Raw genomic sequence first — 8,685 nt, 5'->3', positions numbered from 1 at the left:
TGATTTGTTTGTTATGGTCTTCCGCACTTTATTTCAGTAATAGACTTCTATTTAATTTAATTTGTTTAAAAATGGTTAAGATTATTCTAACGTTGGCTTGCCTAGCAAGTAAGATGTTAGGCGTCATCACGGTCCCGAAAGTAAAAATTTTGGGTCGTGACAGGCGGGAGCTGGATCGAAAGATGTACCTGCGTTCTAGTTATGGCTATGACTAGTCCTTGGTAGAATTAGATTCGAGTTCTATTCATTTATATTTCAAACAGATGATGTACTTTATTTCATACTAGCTTTGTAAGTTCTAAATCTTAGACGCTCATAATGTGTACTATCAGTACTTGGGAAATTCTTTGTATAGTAGTTCAGTTATATTATCATTTCTTCTCTTAATAAATATCATTTGAACTGGTTTATTATTTTTGGCTTACTTAACGAGTTGGATTAGGTGTCATCACGACTAGATGGATTTTGAATCGTGATATTATTATATTAGGAGTAGAAAAGAAAAAAAAGCGCAGGAATATAATTTTCACCCTATACAGTAATACTACATATTTCATATAAAACATCAAGTTGCAAACATTAAATAAGACCATAAATGATAATATGGTCATTGCAGAAATAACCATACGTAATAGCAGCATTTATTTATCTATACCATATATTATAGAATACAAACTTCACGTGCCATAAGAAAAGGCCTATGGCTATATATTGTATTTCAGCATTTGTAATAGCAATAGCAATATTTGTTGTAGCAATTCCCATAAGCTGCATCTTCCTTCTTGCACCAATGGTTACACTTATTGGGAAAGCACTTCCCATTCCAGCCTTTGCTAGGCTTCCCACAATACTTTGCCTCTGTTATCTTCATCTCTGCATTAAACCATAGAACAAAAGAACTCTTAAGGCAATTAATTAAAACGGATCTTTACACAAATAGCGGTATTACACATCCGCAAATTAATTTTAATTTAAGTGATTGGGTGAACGGCTATTTAGGTTAATTCTTCGTAAAAACAAAGAAAATACTTTTTTTTTTTTGTTAAAACAAAGTACTCTTTATATAACATGAAAAGAAAATACTCATTTTGTTAAAACGAGTTCATGAGAAAAATATTTATATCAACCAAACATAGAAAAATTGAAAAATATTTTCCTTTCCTACAAAATACACCCATAATGTTTATTCTATGGAACGGACCTTAGTAACCAGAAAGTAAATAAGAAAGAGACAAATGCTTAAGAATTGCTAACCAGAAGCAAACATGAGAAGAAAGCAAAAGAGTACAGCACACAAAGTTATTTTGCTAGCCATTTCTGATTAAGTTCCTTAATTTGAAATACTTTGTGAAATCGAGGCTACCAAAGGGTGTATTTATAGTGATTCAAGAATAATTTTTTAAACAGAAAATGTTCTCCTATTTACTTATGTATAAATTAACCTTGAACAGAAGAAAGGAAAATGTCAAACAAATCAACTAGATAAATATCGAAAGAAAAAATAATGAGAGGAGTACTAAGTCTTGATAAATTTTTGAACTGATCAAAGTTTTTTCTTTCTTGCATCACCATGAAAGTAACAAGATTCCTACTACTCTAAATTAAAGAAAGTCAAAATTTTACTTGATACTAGGCCAAGTATACAATATAATTTATCTAGGTTTTCTAACTATACCTTAAAACTCAAGTTGAGGTGAAAAAAACTAGCAAGAATGAATTACTATGCTCACGGGCGGAGTCAGGATTTCAAGCTTATGAATTTGAAATTCTAATATGTTTAAGTTAGTGGGGTTCTAAATTAATAATTTATACATGTTAAATGATTTTTTTTAAAAGAAAAATATAGAGTTCGAACCAAAACTACTGAGTTCGGCCGAACTCGCTCCCGACACTATAGCTTCGCCCCTAACTATGCTTCAATCCCAAACTCAAGTTGAGGTTGGCTAACTACATGAATCTCATTGACCATATCATTTCTTTTAAACTTATCTCAAATCAATATTATATAAAAATAAAAAAAATAAAACACTAGAAGTTCTCTAATCTACCGGTATAAAATCTTTGATATTGCTAAAAGACTCATAGAAAATATGAATATTTCTACTGGTTGAGAAGTTAGTAAGCTTTTACCATAAACAAGTGCCGTGGATATCTAATTTGTCCACATAGAAAAAAATTCAAGTTGCCTCACGCTTGAAAATTTCAAAGCTAAATTAAAACATTAGAAAATAAAAGTTATTTTCTAGAAGTTCTCTAATCTACCGGTATAAAGTTTTTGATATTGCTAAAAGACTCCTAGAAAATATGAATATTTCTACTGGTTGAGAAGTTAGTAAGCTTTTACTATAAACAAGTGCCGTGGATATTAATTTGTCCACAAAGAAAACAATTCATAGTTGCTTCACGTTTGAAATTTTCAAAGCCAAATTAGTTGTTTGACGCGGATTCAAGATTTAAATTAAGTGGATTCAACATTTAAGATTATTAATGTTGAACCCGTTATATTTTTAAAGTTAGAATTTCATATTTCTGATCATTTCTTAAAATTTTAATGAATATTTACACATAATTTATGATTCGCTTTAAAGGTTGTGAGTTTAATTGAACCCGTAGCTTAACGCTACCTCGGCCACACAAAGTTATCTAATATTTTTGATTATTAGTGTTGAATCAATCCACATATCCTTAAAATCGCGTATAAATTTAATTATTATCCATTTTAAGGGTAAACAGTTTGGCGTCCATCGTAGGGCTGAAGATAATAATGGCGATTTGATATAAATCTCCATAACACACTCTATTTTACGCTTATTCTTTAAAGTCTTAATTTCATGACATTTTAAAAATATCAAATTTTCACTCTGGCCGCTTGAATGTTAACGTTGAGTCGGACATCATGGAGAAAACAACAATCTGGTGCCTAGCAACGAGGTACCTCTTGCTGATCCCAATGGAGTCCCAGTTCCCATCTCGATCGATGCAAAATCACAGGTGGCCATCAATGTCAACCTGCCGATTAATCCCGAAAATAGTGTTCGCGAGGGACCCCGGCCAACGGCTCAAGAAGCGCATGAAGGCGAAGACGATGGGGTTAGCCTACGGTTAATCTTCGAAATATTGCAGGCTCAACAGGGGCGACAATAGTGCAACTGTAGAATCTAAACCACACGCCCCCAGAAGAGTTGAGCCTGAACCATCCCGGGAGAATACCCGACGGAATGAGCAGATCACCGAGAGACCGGGTGAAGCTGAGTCCGGGGTCAATCCCGAAATAATAAAAATACTTGAAGCATTAACGAAGTGGGTGGAATCAGGTGAAACGAAAATTAATGCCAATGACAAGAAGGTGGAAACATACAATTCCAGGGTCGATCAAATCCTGTGAGCATCCCCGATATTGAAGAGGCCGGATTTCAAGAAGTTTATCCAGAAGACTTTTCCTCCGAGCGCGGCACCGATGCCGATCCTTAAGAGGTTTCTTATGCCCGACATCCCAAAATATAACGGAACCAAGGATGCATGTGACCTCCTATACATGCGCAATCAAAGGGAACGACTTGGAAGATGATGAAATCGAGTCGGTGTTACTGAAGAAGTTTGGAAAACTTTGTCCAAAGGAGCAATGATGTGGTATCACAACCTAACCCCAAATTCCATTGACTCGTTTTCTATGCTTGCTGATGCTTTTGTGAAGGCCCATGTCGGGGCCATCAAGGTCGAGACCAGAAAGTCGGACCTTTTCAAGGTAAAACAAAGAAACAACGAGATGCTTAGGGAGTTCGTGTCGAGGTTCCAGATGGAACGGATGGACCTGCTATCACAACCCAAAATCCAACTAGTCGTGATGGTACCTAACTCAACCCGCTAGGCAAGCCAATAACCAACTATCTAATTTAATGAGATTTATTAAGAGAGGAAATGATAATACAACTGCTTTTATATAAGAATTTTTCAAGGACTGGTAGTACAAGTCACTGATATCCATATTTGTTGAAATATTGAAATGTAAATGAACAGAATTCAAATCTAATGCTACCAAGGACAAGTGATATTCATAACTGGAACGAAGGTACATCCTCAGATCCAGCTCCCGACGTACGCAACAACCTCAGCATCCAACATGTGCACGCAAGGTGCAGAAGTGTAGTATGAGTACAACCGACCCCGTGTACTCAATAAGTAATAAACTTAACCTTAGGTTGAAAGTAGTGGCAAGTTGGGACAACGGTCAGAGTCCAAATCCAATAACCAGCAACAGTTCGTAACAATATAATAAAGATGGTACAAGAAATAGCTCAACTCATTCACAATTATGAAAAATAGGCATGTTTTTCAAGTATAACAGTAAATCTCAAATCTTTTACCGAAAATACCAAAAATATGAGTAATTTTGAAAATTCTAATTTTTCCAAAAAATATTCAATAACCGTTAAGAAGTCTCATTATCAGATGGCACGAGGAAAGTACAACTCTATACCTACATGTTAATGTGCATGTGAATGTCATAAATGTCACAAAACCGTGTAACATGATGGAATACATCTCTATGCATGTGCTAAGTATACATGTCAATGCAATGCACCATAGTAATTAACTCATGTACCCACACTCTTAATAGTACTCAATCTCACTGTCTCACACTCCCACTCATCATGCTCAATCACTCCACACACCCGATCCTATCATGAATCAATAGAACATGCATTCACTATGGGTGTGCAGACTCCGAGGGGTGGATTCTGCCCAAGTGCTAATATAACCTGTTGCAGCGTGTAGCCCGATCTATATATAGCCCTAAGGCATGTTGCGGCGCACAACCCGATCCATATATATCCATAAGGCTTGTTGCTTCATGCAACCCGATCCATATATATATAACCATAATACTTGTTACGGCGTGCATCCAGATCCACATATATAGTCATAAGGCTTGTTGCAGCATGCAACCCGATCCGCATATATATATATATATATATATATATATATATATATATATATATATATATATATATATTATACATTTACGGCGTGCAGCCTGATCACATCAATATCACTCACAATCCGGCCCTCAGGCCCCAGCTCAGTCATCAATCTCTCTAGTCTCTCGGTCTCACAAATCTCATGCCAATTAGCACAAATAATGACAGCAATATGATGTGCCAACGAATGATAACAGAGACTGGGATATGATATTTAAATGAATAAACATGACTGAGTATGTAGATGAAATTTAAGCAAATAACTCAACAACATGGATGACCTCAGTAAGTAACACCAGAATAAACATATAGTCTAAACATGATTTCTAATATGATTCACAGATCAATTTCTCTAACATGTGAAAATTTCATTGATAGAAACAAGATTAAGTAACTACAAAGTATCACAGAATCAATCGAGTCATAATTCACGCAGTGCACGCCCATACGCTTGTCACCTAACATGTGTGTCACCTTAACACTAAGCACATAACATGTATATTCAAGGGTCCATACCCTCAACACCAAGTTTAGAAGTGTTACTTACCTCGAACAAGCCAAATCCAATACTGAGCAAGCCAAACGATGCTCCAAAAATGCCATCCCACGCGTACCAACCTCATAATGGCTCGAAACTAGCCAAAAGCAACTCAAATACATCAAACAATGCCAAAGGAATCAAACCCAATCGATAAAGGTCGAATCCTTAATTCAAAAGTCAAAAATTGACCAAAAGGTCAAACCTATACCCGTACCTCGGAACCTGACGAAACTTATAAAATCCGACAACCCATTCAATTATGAGAACAACCATACTAGTTTCATCCAAATTCGACTCCGAATCGATGTTCAAAATTTAAAGACTCACTCTATGAAACCCCCAATTTCTCTTTACAATTCATAATCAAAATGCCAAAATTGAAGATAAATTCATGAAATATGACCAAAACCAAGTAGAGAACACTTACCCCATGTGGTGAAAATCGCCTCACAAATCGCTTCAATACGAGCTCTATAGCTCCAAAATTACTAAAATAACCAAACCCTTGAACTTAAAACTTCTGCCTAGTCCTCTTTTTTTTTGCGAACAATGACCCGCTTCTGCGGCGTCGCTTCTGCGACGTGAAGGCCGCTTCTGCGAAAAAAGCTAGAAAAATGACTCTTCGCACCTACAGAAAACATCCGCTCATGCGCAATTACATGTGTGACCATTGAACGCGCGTCTGCGCATAGGACCTCCCCTGCGCCCAAGGATTTCGCTTCTGCGCACACGCAGATGCGCCTCTTCCTCCGCATCTGCGATGATCTCCATCCATGACTGTTTGTGCTTCTACGACCAGTCGTCTGCATCTGCGTCCATTCTTCCATAGATGTGGAAGCACTAGAACCAGCATACCTTCAGCAATGCAACATGAAATGAAAATGATCCGAGCATGTACTCGATATAGGAGGGCATCTCGATGATGTCGATCATACCAGTTGCCTCCTTCAGAACGGGAACAACTTCCTGGGAGGTCGCAGTCTCCATCTCCCCCACGGCTTCCCGAGTCGAAAGGGGATCGGCCCCGTGGCCCCTTTCCTCAGTCGTTGCCGACTCCCGAGTAGGGGTCAATCTATGGGCAACGAAGATGTCATCTTCTTCAGGCTCATCCCTGAGCCGGTGGAAGTCAGGGTCCGGTACCCTAGACTTGGTATTCTTCTTGGGCTTTCGGACCCGGGTGGCTGTCCACTTTTTCCTCTTTGCCTCAGGATCCGGGGAACCCGAGGACTTTCTTTTCCTCTTCTCTTCCTCCTCCGTGGCAACCCCGGGCTATTCTGAAACGGAGGGCTCAGTGGGTAAGGACGTATCCTCATCCCCGTCCAGCGACCTAAGTTCGGTGGAGATGTAGTGATAACTATACAGAGAAGAACCTCACCATGAGAATGAGCCTCCCATTTTTCCTTCGAATGTTTGCGCCATGTGCACTCGGAGTATGGCATTTGCTTACACATCCCTTCGATCCACTCCTTGAACCGGGGAATCGCATCAGGAACTCGGGCTACAGTTGCACGACTGTAAATACAGGCCGTGAGAGAAATAATGAAAAAGAGTTAATGCTTAAGGAAGATGACACTTACGAGATGCGTTCCACTTCTCGAGGAACGGCAGGAACTCGAGAGGGATCAAGTCTTCGATTTTCACCCAAACAAATCTTCCCTGCCATCCTCAGTCTAGATCCTCGTCGATGGTTGATAAGGGGCCTTGCTTGCTCAGCAAATGAGCTTTATCAGTCCCCATCAAAAAAATTAGGGATTATACAGATGGAGTAGGTAGTCGAGGGTGAACTGAGGAGATTCAGTGTTGTTCACTAAATGGCGCAAGAGGATCACAATCCTCCAAAATGATGGGTGAATTTGCCCAAGGCACACTTCGTACCTCTTGCAAAAGGCCAGGATTTCGGGATCTACCGGGCCCAGCGTGAAGGGGTAAGTATAAACACTTAAATACCCCTCCACATGAGTAGTAGTATCATTATTAGGACAGGGAAAGGCCACGTCTTTACCTTCCCATTTACAGTCCTCTCGGACTATGGGAAGGGTATCTTTAGTAACAAAGCATATGTATCTTCATGCTCCCTCGCCTTGGTATTGCTAAATAGAGGCTTTCTCAACCTTGAAATCATTCCCAGTGGAGCAACCTCCGGGTATAAAGCTCTTAATAGGGAGCTAATGAGCCACCTCGGAAGTGGCCACCTCGGCGCCTGTGGCCGAATGGGACGACGAGGGAGTCGCTTGTTGCGGTACGTCTTTGCAAATTTTAGCCATTGTGAGCCGGGAAAATATGAAGACTTGAAGGGGAATATGAAGATTCGAAGGAAAAATATGAAAATGTGAAGAAAAAACATGAAGGTATGAAGATTTGGGTTGGAAATTCCAGGAAAAATATGAAGATTTGAAGGTCTGAGATAAAGATATGAAGGTTCAAGAAGCGGGTATGGAGATTTGAAAAGGTTAAAAGCCGTTAGAAAATTCGAAGGTAAAGGATCAGAAAGTGGAAGAAGTGAAGAGGGTTGAATCTTTTATAGGGGAAAGCGTAATCAATGGGCGGCGTTTCACATTCGAAGACAGCCAACCGATGATCGACACATGTTTGAAGTCAGAACAACGTGACTGATGGGACATTTCGATTTACCCGACATCTCAGTTATAGCGTACGAGGGAAGAAACTGGGGTTCATCTATTCGTTTTCCATCGTTCCGGCAAACCTGCTCTCCGAAAAATGAGGGGATTATCTGTATATGGGTAAAATCGAAAACAATACTTACCTGATTTCCTTGTGAAGAGGACGGAAGGAGGGTATAGATATACGAAGTTGAAATAGAGGCTGGGAGCCTTTCATGCCGAGGTATATAAAAGGTGAATGATGTGTTCATCGTCGGGCAACACTCCCCGGACCCAAAGCGAGCTCTAGGACCTCGAAAAATATGGCAAACAATTGCACACGACTAATAGAGGACCGTGATATCCGTACCCAACCATATATCACAGCACATATCTCGACCGATACCGGTTACAAATCAGTAATTAACGAAAGAGGAGGATTTTTACCTTTTGAGAATTGTACTAGGGATGAAACTCTCCTACTATATAAAGGAAAAGTTTTTCTTTAATAGGACAAATTATAACACGTAAACCAAGGCATACAAATTCATTTTTTTCCGCTTTC

At 39.0% G+C, this 8,685-nt stretch overlaps 1 long non-coding RNA gene across 1 annotated transcript; it reads right to left on the bottom strand.

Moving 5' to 3' along the window:
• Positions 1-534: 534 nt before the first annotated feature.
• LOC107800022 (uncharacterized) lies at positions 535-1,382 on the bottom strand. Its single transcript, XR_001651265.2, has 2 exons — positions 1,255-1,382; positions 535-873 (listed from the first exon to the last, which is right to left on the bottom strand). It is a non-coding gene; the product is annotated as an uncharacterized LOC107800022 (long non-coding RNA).
• Positions 1,383-8,685: the final 7,303 nt, after the last annotated feature.

This window comes from Nicotiana tabacum, chromosome 18 (genome assembly GCF_000715075.1).
Source record: "Nicotiana tabacum cultivar K326 chromosome 18, ASM71507v2, whole genome shotgun sequence".
Taxonomy (NCBI): domain Eukaryota; kingdom Viridiplantae; phylum Streptophyta; class Magnoliopsida; order Solanales; family Solanaceae; genus Nicotiana; species Nicotiana tabacum.
This window is presented reverse-complemented; position numbering and strand designations above follow the sequence as displayed.